Below are 16,472 nucleotides of genomic sequence, written 5' to 3' on the forward strand. Positions count from 1 at the left end.
TAGTGTAGTACTTCAGCGCATAGTAAGCATTCAAGAAACACCAGCACTAGTAGTGGGAGCACTTATTGAGCACCGACTTCATTCATTCAGTTGTATTTATGGAACGCTTACTGTGTGCAGAACGCTTCTGGCTTGACCAACTGCTTGCTGTGTGACCATGGGCAAGTCACTTAAGTTCTCTGTGCCTTAATTTCCTCATCTGTGAAATCAATCAATAGTATATATTGAGCACTTACCATACTAAGCGCTTGAGAGAGTACAGTATAACAATGAACCCAACACATTCTCTGCCCACAACAAGCTTGCAGTCTAGAGAGGGAGACAGACATTAATATGAATAAATTATGTCTATGTACATAAGTGTTGTGGGGCTGGGTGGTGGTGTCAGTACCTCTTCTCCTTCCTGCTTAGATAGTGAGCCTCATGTGGGACAGGGACTGTGTCTAACCTGATAAACTTGCATTTACCCTAGGACTTTGAACAGTGCTTGGCACATAGTGAGCACTTAACAAATTAAAAATATAATTTATTTTATTGCTATTGTTGTTACTATTATCCTATGGGGAGACAATGGAGATTGAGGAAAGTTGTTTAAGGGAAAAATAGATATACATTAGAGTTTGAATATTAAAATAGTAAAATATATTTTTGCACAAAACCAAATGCAGTTTGATTTGAGTAAAGAAACGATTTTATACCCTTGTGCCCTTAAGCAGAATTATTTTAAGAACATAGACATTGAGAGAAGATAATAAATATTTGGACTTGGTTGAAGGGTTCCCGTAAGTAGCTCTAGACATATAACAGCATTTCAATCTGATTGTCATGGGAAATTTCAATGCATATATGGGCAGTGAACCTGAAACATGGGAAAAAAAAATCATTGGCCAAATCAGTATTGGAAGGTTAAATAGTAATGGCTTCCTTCTATTGAGTGAATGTCATAAGCTTCAGCTCGTAATCACCAACAGAGTTTTCCATTTAATGAATAAGAGCAAGATTTTAGGATGCGCCCAAGATCTAAGCAGTTATCCCTTATTTGATTCCTGTCATCACTCAGCACTGAGATGTCGAGGAGGTTCCCATTTCTGTAAAAGCATCATAATGTGCAAAATAGGGATGAAATCATCAAAGCACGTCTGTAAGGAAGGAAATTGCATCCAATGCTACTAGTTTGACCGCAACTGGTTATTTCTAGAGGATACTGTGTAGCGGGCAGTCTCCAGGACTGTGTGTGCTACCAGAAGAAAACACTAGGACTGCTTTAATGAGAATGTCTCTGAAATTGAAGAGCTACTTACAGCCAAACAAGCAATGCATCAATAGCACATTGCTGATTCTCACAACCCTGACAAAAAGGATGCTTATCGAAACCTATGAAGTGGAATACTGAACAAGATAAGAAGGATGTGAGACAAGGCTGGAAAGAAAGAGTACAAGGTTACATGGATCAAACCAAGAACTTCTGTGGATCCCTGAAGAGTGTGTGTATATGGACACATACAATCAGAGTAGGTGTCTCAAGGCGATGACAAACACATAATCACAGGCAGAAAATCTCTCTTAAGGAGTTGGCAACAATACTTAAATCTACCTAACACACCTTCCACCTTTATGGTGATGCCCGAAAACATGTGAAGCAGCAACTCACATGCCAATATTTATTGAAGCCACCCCCATAATTAGATCATGAAGAAGTGCAAAGCTTCCTGATGATATGGCAGCCAAAATCCATGAGAAGGGAAGGAATGTGCCATTTAGCAGTCTCAATAGGCTGTCTTCAACCTAAACAACCATATGAAAAATGCCATAGGATTTCAGACATGCCATCATCATCACCATGTTCCAGAAGAAAGGTGAGAGAGCTGTCTGTGAAAAGTATTGTGGGATCTTACTTCTGACTCGTTGCTGACACAATTAGAGCCTGAGTTCTCTTAAACCGCTTACCAAAGAACAGCGTTAATTCATTCATTCAATAGTATTTATTGAGTGCTACTATGTGCAGAGCACTGTACTAAGTGCTTGGAATGTACAAATCGGCAACAGATACATTCCCTGCCCATTGACGGGCTTACAGTCTAATCGGGGGAGACAGACAAAAACAATAGCAGTAAATAGAATCAAGGTGATGTACATCTCATTAACAAAATAAATAGGGTAATGAAAATATATACAATTGTGCGAACAAGCACAGTGCTGAAGGGAGGGGAAGGGAAAGGGGGAGGAGCAGAGGGAAAGGGGGAAAAGAGGGCTTAGCAGAGGGGAGGTGAAGGGGGGGTAGAGGGGGAGCAGAGGGAAAAGGGGAAGCTCAGTCTGGGGAGGCCTTTTGGAGGAGGTGAGCTCTAAGTAAGGTTTTGAAGAGGGGAAGAGAATTAGTTGGACGGGCGTGAGGAGGGAGGGCATTCCAGGACAGTGGGAGGAAGTGGCCCAGGGGTCAACGGCGGGATAGGCGAGAACGGGGGACGATGAGGAGGTGGGCGGCCGAGGAGTGGAGAGTGCGGGGTGGCCACTAGAAACAGAGAAGGGAGGAGAGGTAGGAGGGGGCAAGGTGATGGAGAGCCTTGAAGCCTAGAGTGAGAAGTTTTTGTTTTGTGCGGAGATTGATAGGCAACCACTGGAGGTTTTTAAGAAGGGGAGTGACATGCCCAGAGTGTTTCTGCAGGAAGATGAGCCGGGCAGCGGAATGAAGAATAGACTGGAGAGGGGAGAGATGGGAGGAAGGGAGATCAGAGAGAAGGCTGACACAATAATCCAGCCGGAATATTACGAGAGCCTGTACCAGTAAGATAGCCTTTGGGTGGAGAGGAAAGGGCGGATCTTGGTGACATTATAAAGCTGAGACTGGCAGGTTTTGGTGACGGATTGGATGTGTGGGGTGAATGAGAGAGTTGAGTCAAAGATGACACCGAGGTTGAGAGACGGGAAGGATGGTTGTACCATCCACGGTGATAGGGAAGTCAGGGAGAAGACCGGGCTTGGGAGGGAAGATGAGGAGCTCAGTTTTGGACATTTTGAGTTTTAGGTGGTGGGCAGACATCCAGGTAGAGATGTCTTGGAGGCAGGAGGAGATACGAGCCTGAAGGGAGGGGTAGAGGACAGGGGCAGAGATGTAGATCTGTGTATCTGCATAGAGATGATAGTTGAAGCCGTGAGAGCGAATGAGTTCACCAAGGGAGTGAGTGTAAATAGAGAACAGAAGAGGGCCAAGAACTGACCCTTGAGGAACCCCAACAGTTAGAGGATAGGAGGGGGAGGAGGAGCCTGCGAAGGAGACCGAGAACGAACGGCCAGAGAGATAAGAAGAGAACCAGGAGAGGACGGAGTCTGTGTAGCCAAGGTGAGATAAGGTGTGGAGGAGAAGGGGATGGTCAACGGTGTCAAAGGCAGCTCAGAGGTCAAGGAGGATTAGGATAGATTAGGAGCCATTGGTTTTGGCAAGAAGGAGGTCATGGGTGACCTTAGAGAGAGCAGTCTCGGTAGAGTGGAGGGGACGGAAGCCAGATTGGAGGGGGTCCAGGAGAGAATGAGAGTTAAGGAATTCTAGGCAGCAAGTGTACACGACTCCTTCTAGGAGCTTGGAAAGGAAGGGTAGTAGGGAGATAGGGAGATAAGGGGAAGGGGAAGTGGGGTCGAGAGAGGGCTTTTTTAGGATGGGGGAGACATTGGCATGTTTGAAGGCAGAGGGGAAGAAGCCATTGGAGAGTGAGCGGTTAAAGATAGAAGTTAAGGAGAGGAGGAGGGCACAGGCGATGGTTTTCATAAGGTGAGCGGGAATGGGGTCCGAGGCACAGGTGGAGGGGGTGGCACTTGCGAGGAGGGAGGAGATCTCCTCTGAGGATACTACAGGGAAGGATGGGAAAGTAGGTGAGAGGGTTGTCGGGGGGGGGGGGGAGGCAGTTGGGGGAGGGGTGACTTTGGGGATCTCAGACCTGATTGTGTTAATTTTCTTGATGAAGTAGGTGGCCAGATCATTGGGGGTGAGGGATGGGGGGCTGGGAGGAACAGGGGGCCTAAGGAGAGAATTAAAGGTCTGGAACAATTGGTGGGAGTGACGGGCATGGGCATCAATGAGGGAAGAAAAGAAGTTTTGCCTGGCGGAGAGGGCCGAGTTAAGGTAGGAAAGGATAAATTTGCAAATGGATAAGGTCGGCTTGGTGCTTGGACCTTCGCCAGCAGCGCTCAGCAGCTCGACCATAGGAGCGTAGGAGGCAGACAGAGGAGGTGATCCAGGGCTGTGGGTTAGTGGAGCGAGAGCGGCGGAGGGAAAGGGGGTCGAGAGAGTTGAGTAGAGAGGGTGGAGTTGAGAGTGGTGACCTGATCATCGAGAGTGGGAAGAGAGGACGGGGGGCAAGGTGGGGAGAGATGCTTTTGGAGAGATGGATGGGATCAAGAGAGCGGAGGTCTCTGTGGGGGAGTAGTACAGATTTGCCGGGGGAGAGAGTGTGAGAGAGGAGGCAGGTGAAAAGGTTATCGTCTGAGAGAGGGATTTCAGAGTTGGTGAGGGAGGAGATAGTGCAGCGGTAGGAGATGACGAGATCGAGGTTGTGACCGAGTCGGTGAGTGGGCGAGGTCTGGTGGAGCAGGAGGTTGGCAGAGTCGAGGAGCGATAGCAGGTGGGCAGCAGGGAAGTCATCGGTTACATCCATGTGAATGTTGAAGTCTCCGAGGATCAGAGAGAAGGAGAGAAGGAAGGTGAGAAAGGGGTCTAGGTGGTTGAAGAAGTTGGTGGCGGGACCAGGAGGGCAGTAGATGACAGCTACAAGTATCTGGAGGGGGTGGTAGAGGCGAATGATATGGGCTTCAAAGGAGGGAGAGGAGGGATAGTGCGGAAGCGTCAGCGGGGTGAGAGAAGGAAGCCGACGCCTCCTCCCTTTCCGGTGAGTCTGGGGTGATGCTGGTACTAAGCACTGGGGTGGATATAAGAAAATTCAGTTGGACACAGTCCGTCCCACGCTGGGCTCATGGTCTCAGTGCCCACTTTTCAGATGAAATAACTGAGGCACAGAGAAGTGAAGTGACATGCCCTAGGTCACCCAACAGACAAGTCAGGGAGCCAGGGTTAGAATGCATGACCTTCCAATTTCCAGGCCCATGATGTATCTACTGGGCCATGCCATATGCTTCCTGAAGCACAGTCCGCCAGACTAAAATTGAGCAGAGCAGGCGTGATTTCTGCTGAACATGAGATATAGGAAAGTTCAGAGAACATCAAAATCCCTACATGCTTTTTGTGGATTTTTAAGGGAACTATTTTACTCCGTCAGCAGTCTTGGATATCTGGTAACTATTAAGGTTTGGTTGTCCTAAAAAATGATCAAAATCCTAAGTACTTAAAATGAGAGACCATTTTAAGGTAATAACTGGCAATGACAGAATTTGAGACAACATGTTGAATCCTCATCCTCCTCACTAATGGAGCATTTTAAGGTTTTATCTCAGAGTACGAGAAGCAGTGTGGCTTAACAAGAAGTGGAAAGGGCTTGGGAGTCAGAGGATGTGGGTTCTAATCCTGGCATCACCACTTGTCTGCTCTGTGACCTCCTCTCTAGAGTGGGGATTAAGACTGTGAGTCCCACATGGGAAAATTTGATTACCTTGTATCTACCCCAGTACTTGGGACAGTGCTTGGCACATAAGCACTTAAATACCATATAAATAATTATTATTATTATCCCAGGCCTGGCCTAGTTCAATGTATGCTACATGGACATTCTTGAGGAGGGAACAAGGAATTTGAAATCGGAATCTGATTTTGAACTCTGGAAAAGCTTTTTAAATTCTGACTGAGAACATTATCCAAAGTCCTACAATTATTCTTATGTGACCTCCTTTATGCTGGCAGCAAGTAATTATGAATCTTCAAAGCACCACAGATTTGTAATTAGTTTGAAGACTGGGGCTTTGTGCTGGCCTACAACTGATAAACCCTTTATACAAATAAGGATCTTCATTGACAACATAGAGCTGGAAGCTAGAGAAGCAGCGTGGCTCAGTGGAAAGAGCGCGGGCTTTGGAGTCAGAGGTCATGAGTTCAAATCCCGGCTCGGCCACTTGTCAGCTGTGTGACTGTGGGCAAGTCACTTAACTTCTCTGGGCCTCAGTTACCTCATCTGTAAAATGGGGATTAAGACTGTGAGCCCCCATGTGGGACAACCTGATTCCCCTATGTCTACCCCAGCGCTTAGAACAGTGCTCGGCACATAGTAAGCACTTAACAAATACCAACATTATTATTATTATTATTAAGCTAGATTCTTGTATCTAAGCAGTCCACCATCCAGTGATGCAAGGTAGAGAAGAAGGTAGAAAATCTGAATTAAGGAAGCAAGTATGTCCTCTGGGAGAAGGATAAGAGTATGGTGTAATGTGGCATAAAGATTCAGACCCAACTGAACGGTTTACAGGGTAAATGGAATGAGCAGTTTCACTAACTCCACATATAAGCAGTACTTAATATCAAGCATCAAGACGAAATGAAGATGTGAAACTGTATTGAAGCAATGCTCGGCCTACTTTCCTTCAGTAGTCAGGTCATAAGAGTGGAATGGGCAGTGAAAAGCTATCTAAACAATTGTATGATTGTGAGTTGAAATGAGAGCAGAAGAAATGTACTGAATTCACAACGAAGTAAAACCTCAAACCATGTCTCTGTCCCACATGGGACTCACGGTCCAGGTAGAAGAGAGGATAGGTATTGAATCCTCATTTTAATTATGAGGAAGGTGAGGCACAGAGAAGTTAGAAGACTTGCCCAATGTCACACAGGCAATTAGCAGAGCCAGTATTAGAATCCAGAGCCTCTAACTCTGAGGCCCGGGCTCTTTCCAATAGGCCATTCCCTGTACATTAGGAGTGAAGTGTCTGGGTTTTAATTCCAGCTCTGTGACCTGCCTGTCCTATGACCTTGGACAAGTCATTTAACCTCTCTGGGCCTCAGTTTCTTGTATATAAAATGAGGATTAATAATACTTTACCCTTCCTACCTCACCAGTATGTTGTGTGGCTACAACCATCTCACTCTGACAATCTCACCACCCACTTATGGACCAAAGGACATATGTATACACCCTAAGGTGTGTGTGTATGCGTAAGTACATTTTTTTCTAAAAGTACATTTATAGTCACACTTGTACTATGTTGCATTTTGTGCTGAACAGATTTATCCAGAAAAAAATGTACATACTCCACTATTTTCTCAGATTAGCCTCCAAGCAGCCTTTGTATTTTTTAGAGCTGAAAAGCATTAAATATATTTTAATTTAGGCAATTTGGCTAAACCCGATGTGGCATTTTCTCACTGTGCTTAGTTATTCTCCAGTTCTCCTGTAAGCATTTAAAAAAAATTACATTTGAGTTAGCAGCATACAATTGTCAACTTTCTGGAATTTTTTTTTCAGGCAATGAGCAACACAATTTGAACAAAAGAATTCCTCCTGGGTTTTGTGCTGTGGAGGCATTGTAGTCCTGCCCATCTTCTCATGGGTCGGAATCTCAATTAGTTTTCCCTGCTCAGTTCCAGGCATCTAAAGAGTATTTCTTCATACCTAAACTGCAGCTCTCAAGTTATCAGGGCTTCTTTGTAACCAAATAGCATAAAGATACAATTGTTCAGTCATGATTAAATGATTTCTTTCATCGTTACAGTTGTCGGAATTTTCAATTCAGCATAAAGAAAAATTCTCTTTCTATCTGTTGCAAATCAACGTCTGCCAAAATTCAAGGAAGAAATAAAGTGATCATAACTTGGCTTCCAATCTTCACTATGTCACATCAGATTCAACCTGTTTCCTCTTTCCTTTCCAGACCTTTTCACTCTAATTCTCTTAAACAGGGAAAAGACAGCATTGTCTAAAAACTTTGGGTGTACATTATCTTGCTTAGGGATGTATTGGATTTATATAGGAGGTGCCTTCCAAGCCCTAGGTTTCAGGAGAAAGATAAAGAACTGTTTGTTTTCTCATTGGAACACTTTTCACTCCAGTTTCCTTTCCTATTGTGTTTGCATCAGTTTGAGAAGATCTAAAACAAACAGTATTCTTCAACCTTTTGGGGTCAATTTTGGTTTGAATGGAGCTGCCTCCATCCCCTTATTGTAGATCCACAAATGTGATCATTATGCTTCCATCCTAAAACCTGTCTGAGTTTTCCTTAATTGGTTTTCATTCCACATCAGTAAGTGAAGGTTTGTTTTTTTTTTCTACACCCAAAGGACTTCTGTTTGTGTTCAGGTCCAGTGATTTAGAGAAACTCAATTGTGTGTATGTGTGTTTGTGTGTGTGTGTGTGTATGTATGTGAGAGAGAGAGAGAGGAAAAAAAGAAAGAATCTGGTCTTTTTTTCCAGCTAATGTCAAAATCACCCTTTCGTTTTAGGACCACATTTGCTTTTCCTAATATTTCCAAGCTCCCCACTATGATAATACTATGTTTACCTAATGGCTCGTTTCTAAGAATGATCTTTTCTTCTTTGGGTTAAAGGTTTTTCCTCGAAGCATCGTTGCTTTGGCTGTTCATCGAGAGTGCCCACTCTCTCTTGTCCATCTTGTTTAACCTTGTCTGCAGCTGTTCACTTTCTCCTTATAACCATCTTCACTTTATCCTATGAGACAAAAATTTGCTCCCATTCATTTCTGACAGATTAATATCCTTCCTCCCTCAAAGCACTCTTCAGAGTGAAAGACCTAAGATAGTGTCAGTTCAGGCAGTGAAGAGAAGAGTTATCAGTTTCCAGAGGTGACTTTGCTCTTGCTTTTGTTTATTTTTGGTAGTGTCAGGGCTTGAGTTTCTTCTATCTGGTCACAGAAGCTTTTCCCTTTTGACACATTCTTTAAAATGGAGTCTTGATGAGTAACTAAAAAGATGGTTGAATTTAGAACATAAAACATCAATTGTTTTCCCACTTACCTATCTATTCTCCTTTTCAACCTCTTGAGTTTGAGATTTCATCAGTATAATTTTAATTTTTCTTTTTCTGAATGAAAAGTTCTCACCATCTTCAAGTATACCTCTGATTGAAAGTAGAAATTGTAGTAGTACTTAGTACTAGCAGAATTTGAACACCCACTTGGTATCCACTATAATATATAATATACTTGGAAAGGACAGAAAGGGTAAGTAGACACTTTTCTCTCACTTCTCAGCTTTTTATGAATGAAACAACTGTTACACTTTTATTCAAGGTGTCTCAAGATGCAATAATTCTTCTTACCACCCCTTTTGTTATGCTCCATTTCAAGAAGACTTGTGTCTCCCATAGAGAATCTCTGAACAGCTGGTGGTGGTTTTTTTAACCACCTGCTGCACTTGTTACCAAAACAGCTCTTTTGAGAAGATTCCACAAGAGCTGAAGGGAGAGAAGGTTCACTGTGCTGCTTTGCATGACCTTCACCAGACAGAACTTTTCTTAACTGCTGCTTTTTACGTTCATAATGTTATTAAATTATAGAATTGCTTCAATGATTGCCCTTGTCTCTAGGTTCTGAGCTACTTGTGGGCAGGTCCATTTTAATTTTTTCCATATATTCCCAATTACCTAACGCAACATTGTGCACAATGTAGCTGTTCAGTAGAACATTTTTGATGAGGCTAAGCAGAAATGTAGAAGCTATTCTCCAAATAACATCATGAATACCAGTATAGTTATGGTTCTGCCATAGATGTTATTCTGGATTAAGATGGGCCTCAGTAAGAGGAGACTGACCCCAAGTCATCTCAAAATTGAATTTTCTTGAGTGATATATATTTAAATGTCCATAGGGCTAGGAAGCATTATTTCATTTATTCAGTTGAATTTATTGAGTGCTTACTGTGTGCAAAGCACTGAACTAAGTGCTTGGGAGAGTGCAGTATACCAACAGACAGACACATTCCCACCCACTATGAGCTCACAGTCTAGGGCTTAGTGAATCTCTTCTGGAGAACAGAATGACCTAGTGGAAAGAGCACAGGACTGAGAGTCAGGAGACTTGGGTTCTAATCCCAACTGCTGTGTGACTTTGGCCAAGTCACTTGACCTCTACATCTCAGTTTTTTCATCTGTGAAATGTGGATTTAATACCTGTTCTTCCTCTCCTTGAGTCTGCTAGTCCAATGTGGGGCAGGGATTCTGTGTTATCTGTTTTGTAGTTACCCCAGTTCTTGGCATATAGTAAGGGCTTAAATATCATGTTGTTGTTATTATTACTAGACTTTCTAAAATGATACAGTTCAAACTGAGACCCTCTTCATAGGATAAGTACAGTTAAGGCCATATTTCTCCCTCTCCTTTCTAGTTCACTTCCCGTCAGTGATTGTGTACCACATGCTGTGGGATTGTCAGTAATAGAATAAACACAGAGGAGAAAGAGATGGTACTTACACAGAATGAGCAAATAAAATAATAATGATGCTGGCATTTGTTAAGCGCTTACTATGTGCAAAGCACTGTTCTAAGCACTGGGAGGATACAAGGTGATCAGGTTGTCTCACATGGGGCTCACAGTTTTAATCCCCATTTTACAGATAAGGTAACTGAGGCAAAGAGAAGTTAAGTGACTTGCCCAAAATCACACAGCTGACAAGTGGCAGAGCTGGGATTAGAACCCATGACCTCTGACTCCCAAGCCCCTGTTCTTTCCACTGAGCCACGCTGCAAATCAAGTTGGGGCAATGCCATTATGGTAAACAGGTCACATTTTTCTTGTGAATTAGGTAGCCTAAACAAACCATACAGAAACATAGAGAAAAGCATGAGTTTGGACTCTAATATGGTACCATGGCAATATAGACAGACAAATGTATGCAAAACTTTCCAATGCCTGTGGAAAGTGATTGATTTTACTCGTAAGCCTGGTTTGGTTCAGTTGGTACCTCAACTTGACTGGATGAATTGCACGCTAAGTGAAGTTTAATAAGAAAAACATTTTCCTTTATATCTACTCATCAAAAGAAAAATCATATGTGCATGCCGTTAAAAACTTTGAGGAAAATAATCAGTCCATTTAGTTTATGATAAAGAAACATTGTTTTAAAGGATTTTGAAAAGGACACTAAGGTATAAGTAAACAAACACAATAATGGAAGAAGCTTCATTTAGAGATTTTAATGTTCTTAGACTCCTGGTACAAATAGGATATGTTTTTCATGTTATTTACAAATGGCAAAGCTACATGTTTATTTTTCATTTTAAAATAGAGATTGAAAGGAGAATTAGTGTAATGGAGAATTAAGGTAATTTTCCAAATTCTGCACAGAAGCTGTTGCAGAGGCCATCATTTGACTCTACAAAGCATAGGCACTGTAGTGAACATTTAGAAAACCACAGTACTATTGACTACTGTTCTTGACACATTGGCCGTTTAAAAGAGTAAAGCTGTGGGGATATAATCTAGTCTGTATCTGCTTATGCTAATCACAACTTGCTCTTCAATAGAATATCTTACGAAGCTCTCAGAACACATAATTTATTAATTCACTGATGCAATACATAATCTCAAATCATTCATTCTTGAGACAGTAGATCATTGTGAAATAAGCTTTGCCTTGAAAAGATTGAAGTTTACGATGACTTGTACAAGGCCAAAGCTGAACTAGAAGTACCAAAATACTTTGTAAATAGTCCACTCTATTTCAAATTTGTTGCCTCACCGAATACATATTGCTTTTTCTCCAGAATACTCCTATTATTAAGTTAAATGATACTGTGTGTTCATTTAAGTTTCTTCCAAGGTTAACATGCTATTGTAAGAATTAAAAATTTTAAGAAACCAAAAAAAACCCCAAAACACATCTATAGCAAAAACCCAAGTAAAAGAGAATAATGTATTACTGAGTTACCATTGGTTGTCAGTGGATTAAAAAATTGTGAAAAGAACAAGTAGATATGTATTAAAAATTGTGTGACATCTGCGACACAGACACAGTGATATCCTGATTCAGATATAAACAGTGCCCATTTTGTACCTGGAAAGGAGGTGGTTTGATGAAAAATAGGTGCCTCTGACATTTTTGAGTGAAACTTAGAACTAGAACCCTTTATTTCTGGTCCAAAGTGGCCCTGTCACCATTCCTGAGAATAACCCCAGTCAACATCTTGGCCCACCCACCCCTTTTTTGGGTCTCTGCAAAAAAGAACCTGTGTGCTAGCTCCTCTTCATGTATCCCAAACTTGAATCCTTAGATAAATTAAGCAATAGCAGTAAAAGTTACTGATGGTGATATATTGAGTATGTGGGTAAATGTGGATGAAAATATTGATATTTGACCAAGAATTCTTCACATTGTGACTAGAGAAAATGTTCTTGTGCCATTGCTGCATTTGCAGAGAAGCAGCATGGTATAGTGGATAGAGCACAGGCCTGGAAGTCAGAAGGTCATGGGTTCTAATCCTGGCTTTGCCACTTGTCTGCTGTGTGACCTTGGGGAAGTTACCTCATCTGTAAAATGGGGATTGAGACTGTGAGCTCCATGTGGGACAGGGACTGTGTCCCACCCAATTTGCTTGTATCCACCCCAGCGCTTAGCCTGGCACATAGTAAGTGCTTAAATACCATAATTATTATTATTATTTGCTACTGTAGTATCTCATGCCGTTTTCATTTCCACCTCCTTGAAGTCTCCAATCCCCATCTAATCGTTACTCTAAAAGTATCATCACACTCCTCATTGCTGTTCACTAAATTGGTCTGCTGTTGCTCTTGTCTTTCATTGCCAGCGTTTTTGCCACATCTCCTGAGGTTTTCTCTCACCGGACTTTAAAATATTTCTTCTGTCCTTCTGGACTATGGTTCCTAAACTTCAGTTTATCAAAGAGCAGCTGATTGAGTCTCCTGCTGGCTTTCATCTTCCTCACATGTCCCTGCCCAGCAAAACTGTGATAAGCATTAATTAGGTGCAGTTATGTGAATCTTTGCTTCTATTGTATGTTACCCAGGGTTCTTAGGACAGTGTTCTGTGGGCAGAAGGCACTTAATAAGTACTGCTGATTCTGGTATTATTTAACTTTCCAATCCTTTTATGTTTTTATATCAATGCCATTTTGAAGAGAGTGACTTTGTCAGATATTTGCTCTGTTGCATTTAGAGCAACTACACAAAAAGCAACTAATGATAAAGGAAGCCATGTTGGAATTGCTGGAAAAGAGTAGAATTAATCAACTTTGTCTTTATAGATAGCCTTCTTGTACATTTTGGCTTCCTCTTATAAAATTCAAGTTTGACAGTAGGTTTTTAGACCTGGTGGCCTTGGTATCAGTGTTGCCAAATTAAGGCTGATTAACATTGGAAGACAATAAAAGGTAATTTATAGAACCTGAAAAGCGGCTTTTATCTAGGCAGTCAAATGTCATTTGATGGCAAAATCTGAAGGTTAAAATCGCATAGGTCAGGAAAATAAGCAGTCAGTTTTGGTGGGTTTCAAAGAGTTGCTAAAGCTGAAATTTAATTTTCTAAAAAACTGAATAAAAAGTGATTACCAGCTGTTAGTGTAATAGAGAAAGAAGCTGCAAATAAACAGGTGAACACAGATGTATGTCAATTGCGACCAATGTATCCTACCTGACGGCAGGTACTCTCAATTCTGCCATAAGCATGTTTTCTCTCTGCATTTAGGCTAAAAACTGTAGATAATTAGGGACCGTTCTTCTGACAACATAAGCCTGCTTGAATACAGCTTGCCGTGGTCAGAAGAAACATTTTGTGCTTATGTACACAGCATCAGTGTGAGTTTTCCTTAGCCCAGGTTTTACAAGAAGAGAATCTTCACATTTTAGGGGGACTGAATGTAGCTAAATAGCTTTTCAAAAGTATTTTGATTAATTTGGAGTCAGATCTTTCTGCTATATAAACTCTTTAGGAATTAATTAGGCATTTTGGGAAGTTGTGATATCCTATTCTGGGACCTGGAAGGCAAAAGTAGTTTCCCAAGGGAGGAAACTGCCAAAAATTTCCAGAGGAAATAACCTCTTTCTCACAATCTTTGGTGTTGGGAGGTTTTTCTTTCTTGATTATATAATTCCTTGATTTAATGTAGTTGAATGAATACACAAGATCCAATGAAGCAGTATTGTGCAGGATATTCCCTTGATAATGAAGAACTGAATGCATTCCCAGAAATCATTGGTAGTCATCCTAAATAGTTGTTTGATGCTGAATGTGGTTCCTAGGTAATGCTGGTGGAATGACTTAAAAAGGTGGGGTTTTGCCTTTGTTGGTGGTCAGTTTGGCATTAAACCTGATGTCCCATTGTTGCCAAACTGTCAATCTCAGAAAAGCAATGCTGACCTTGATATAGTTTTCTAATTTTTTTGTCTCTCCCCTTTATTGTTGATAAATCTTTGGCTGCATGAAGAGTTTCCCCAGGGACACCCCATCTTCCTTCAGGTTTTTTAATCCATGTTGATGTGCAGATGCTCCTAAGCAGTTCATAATCACCTGTCTGTCTTGTAAATGTGGCTCCAGACCACACATGGCATACAAACTGCTAGGTGACTGTATTCAAGACTTTTGATGATGTTTATTCATTCATTCAATCATATTTATTAAGAGTTTACTGTGTGCAGAGGACTGTACTAAGTGCTGGGGAGAGTACAGTACAACAATAGTCACATTCACAAATTGGAAGCATTTCCCCAGTAGCTGGAAACATACTGAAAATATGAGCAGTCAGGTCCTTTATTAGATCTTTAAGTATGGCAGCATAGTTGGAAACGACTTACTATCCAGCCTTATTTCATTCCAGTGTCAATGTAAACTATTGAGCCATTAAAGCCACTACCACAGTCAGCAAAACAAGCTTCTATATATACATTCTCCTAGTCATATTACAGCTTCTCATTTAATGTGATGATATATTTTGAATTTTTTCATAAATAATAATTTAGTGTAATTTATCATTCTAATATCTAATCTGTCAAAACAGTTCCTATTTTCCAGTAGTGCTGAAACAATACTGGTTTGTAACATATATATCTATGGGAAAACATGCCTCAATTCAACCATTCATGATATAACTACATATTAAAGTAACATGACCCTGTTTTATCGTTGGGGTATTTGTGTAATTTATATTTGGCTAGTTCTTACCTGAGAAAATGAAAAAGGTACCCAGTTACATTTTTTTTTAAAGTAGATTCCCTTCACACACACTCAAAAATGATATACATACATTTCATTTGGAAGAATTATTAAGGTGGATAATATCATTTAACTGTTTAATGAACTCTGCCTAATGCAATGCAATATAAATATTTGACCTTCCTGACAAAGACTGATGGATTGAGGCTGCATAGCATGATATCATTAGAATGTCAAATAACATCATTATTCATGATTATCAGGAATTATTCAGGTGAAATGGCAAACCTAATGGATAGCTATTATTTGTGTGTGGGCTGCAGTTTGACTGTCCTTGTCAAGTCAGTCGCTAGTTAGTGTTGAGGGGGGATAAGATACACATTTATTTCACTATGAAGAATAATTAATGCTGTAATTTTAACAAATGGAAGCTATTATAGGAACTATTTCAGTAAATCAGATCATGTAATCTCCTTTTAGAAAGAAGGACACTTAATACTTGACTAAATTCCAAGATCAACTTTCATTCTTATTTACTTGTTTATTCCCCATCCTTACATTTAAAATTGGAGCAGCACTGTCAGTCTAATTTCTCCATTCAGCTGCCATCACCCTCAAGGAAGAATACCACCCTGGGGGTGGGGGGTCTTTATCTGGCAGAACTATTAGGAAGTCCTATCATTTAAGAGGGGGGGCAGAAATTTCCTGAGTTCAACTGGTCTGGGAGCGCCTAAAGATTTTATCTTGTGACACAGGCTGAGCAATGGGATAAAGAGATGTCCAATGAAAAGGAGTTCTTTCTCCTCCCTCATATTTCCTGTCACAACCTTGTTCTTCCTGCCATGTGCAGATATGTATATATCAGTAATTTATTTACATTAATGTCTGTTTTCCCCTCTAGACTGTAAGCTCGTTGTAGGCAGGGAATGTGTCTGTTATATTGCACTCTCCCAGTGCTTCATATAGTGCTCTGCACTCTTTAAGTGCTCAGTAAATACCATTGACTGACAGCTCCCTCTATTTGTAAGTAATTTTTTGTGTTTATCTCTTCTTTTAGGTTATAAGCTCTTGGAGGGCAGGTGTCATGCCTTATGCTTCTGGTATACTCTCAGATCAGCACAGCAAGAATCCACCTTTATTTATAGACTATACAGAAGGATGTCTTGATCCTGTTAGAATGAGCAGAGGCCTGGTTATCAGAGGACCTGGGTTAAAGTCCCAGCTCCACCACTTGCCTGCTGTGGGACCTTTGGTAAATCATTTTACTTCTTAATGCCTCATTTCACTTTTTTTTTTAACAGAAAAATTGGTATTAAGTGCTTACTGTGTGCCACAGTATTATGGCACTGTACTAAGCACTGAGAGGAGGGAGATACAAGATAATCAGGTTGTATACAGTCCATATCGCACATGGAGCTCCTAGT

The 16,472-nt window shown here is 41.1% G+C and overlaps 1 protein-coding gene across 4 annotated transcripts in view; it reads left to right on the top strand.

Annotated features, from left to right (window-relative positions):
- FHIT (fragile histidine triad diadenosine triphosphatase) overlaps positions 1-16,472 on the top strand; it is a 1,434,147-nt gene that overhangs the window by 577,041 nt on the left and 840,634 nt on the right. The gene's annotated exons all lie outside the window — the stretch shown is intronic.

Source organism: Ornithorhynchus anatinus, chromosome X1 (assembly GCF_004115215.2).
Source record: "Ornithorhynchus anatinus isolate Pmale09 chromosome X1, mOrnAna1.pri.v4, whole genome shotgun sequence".
In the NCBI taxonomy this organism is placed as follows: Eukaryota; Metazoa; Chordata; class Mammalia; order Monotremata; family Ornithorhynchidae; genus Ornithorhynchus; species Ornithorhynchus anatinus.